The 1826-nt window shown below is 56.2% G+C and overlaps 1 long non-coding RNA gene across 1 annotated transcript; it reads right to left on the bottom strand.

Annotated features, from left to right (window-relative positions):
* Positions 1–398: 398 nt before the first annotated feature.
* On the bottom strand, positions 399–1507 carry LOC108525225 (uncharacterized). The gene is made up of 3 exons (XR_001884233.1): positions 1493–1507; positions 832–1130; positions 399–509 (listed from the first exon to the last, which is right to left on the bottom strand). It is a non-coding gene; the product is annotated as an uncharacterized LOC108525225 (long non-coding RNA).
* Positions 1508–1826: the final 319 nt, after the last annotated feature.

The raw sequence follows: 1826 nt of genomic DNA, 5'->3' as shown, positions 1-1826 counted from the left end.
AGTGAAAGTCCGCCTCAAAAAAAAAAAAAAGAAAAAGAAAAGAAAAGGAAGTGAAGTACAGAGAGGTACAGTCACTTTCACCCTTTCACCAACATAGAGCTGGGGAGTGGCAGAGCTGGGATTTTAACTCAGGGACCCAGCCCGGAGCCTGTGATCTCAATTCCTGCCATCACACCCATCGGCTTCAGTCTAATGTCCAACTCAGGGGCTGCCTCTCAAGGTTAGCCCTCCCTGAACCTTCTGGCCCCCACATACCCACTCCTGATCTGCCCCAGGCTCGTCTCTAGCTATTGGGTGGGGCAGCAAAAGAGTCCCCTCCTCACCAGGGTGGGGTAAGGGCAGAAAGCCCCCAACAGCCAGGCCCAGAGCACTCTGTGGGAAGCCCCCTGCCAGCCCAGCCTGGCTTGGGGAGGGTCTTACCTCCTCATGTGCTCACTGGCTACTCCTTGGATGTAAACAGACATTCCCACGCTGAGCCCGCCTGGGATGGGCTTGTGGTAAGGCAGTGTCTGGAGAAGAGGCCTGGTGAGGGGACTCACAAGCCATCTGCCTGTTGCAGCCTTTACCCCTCCCGGAAAAGCCCCCCAGTCCCTTAAGCAGGGGAGAGGAAACCACGGGGGAGGACCAGGTTGAAGATGACGAGGGCCGACAGTTAGACGTGGACACAGACAGCCTGAGGTCAGGGTGGGCGTAAATTGAGGGTCTGGGTCTGCTTTGGGTAAATCAAACCACAGAGTTAGATGGGGCCCCCCAGGATCAGGGTAGGGAAAATTGGTGTGAGGGCTTATGGATGGAGCTGCGGGCAGGGTGGGGCCTGAGTCGGCGTCTCACCGGGTTGTAGGTGGGCTGGTAGCCCGGTGCGGGGACATAGGCCATTGCTCGAGGTTGCGCTAGTGGCTGGTCCTGTGAGAAGAGCTGCAGGAGTGGGAGATGGTGGCGGATGGCAGGCGGTGGTGGCTCTTATACCCAGGGTAAGGGCGTGGCTGGCAGGGGAGGATCCATAGGGCTCTCTTCCGGGACTCTCAGGCTTTCGGCTTCTCCTAGAGCGCACCCTAGTCTCCCTTCCCTTGACAGCTTCCCTGGTGACCAGCCAGGACCCAAATCACCTGGGTCCCCTCCCCTAGGCCCTCCTGCAAAGAGGAAGTGCTGATGAACTTCGGCCCTGCCAGGGCCTTATCAGAGCCCATAAAACCCTGCCCCGAATTCTGTTGGCAGAGGGAGGGTGAGAACAGGCAGGGCAGGGCAGGGCTGCAGGAGTGACCTAGGACAGGTGGGCAGCGGAAGAGGAGAACTCAGAGGAACTGCGAATTCCTGCCTCTCCCAGCAACTGTGAAGGGACCTACATTGATTACGTGCCCACCACACGGCTTTACCACGTACGTTGTAGTGTAGTGAGAGTGGTTTAGATTACTAGTGTGTGGAGCCAGAGGTTCTGGGTTCAAATCCTGCCTTTGCCACTTCTCAGCTGTCTGATGCTGGGTCAGTGCCTTACCTTCAATTTGTCCATGTGCTCATCTGTAAAATGGGGATAGTGGTAGTATCAGCTGGGTGCAGTGGCTCCTGCCTGTAATCCCAGCACTTTGTTTGGCTGAGGTGGGTGGATCACCTGATGTCAGGAGACCATCCTGGTGAAATTCCAGTCTCTACTAAAAATACAAAAATTAGCCAGGCATGGTGGCGGGCGCCTATGATCCCAGCTACTTGGAGGCTGAGGCAGGAGAATCGCTTGAACCTGATGGTGGAGATTGCAGTGAGCCGAGATCATGCCACCGCACTCCAGCCTGGATGACAGAGGGAGACTATTTTGGGGGAAAAAAAAAAAAATC

Source organism: Rhinopithecus bieti, unplaced genomic scaffold (assembly GCF_001698545.2).
Source record: "Rhinopithecus bieti isolate Rb0 unplaced genomic scaffold, ASM169854v2 scaffold_22757, whole genome shotgun sequence".
NCBI lineage: Eukaryota > Metazoa > Chordata > Mammalia > Primates > Cercopithecidae > Rhinopithecus > Rhinopithecus bieti.
This window is presented reverse-complemented; position numbering and strand designations above follow the sequence as displayed.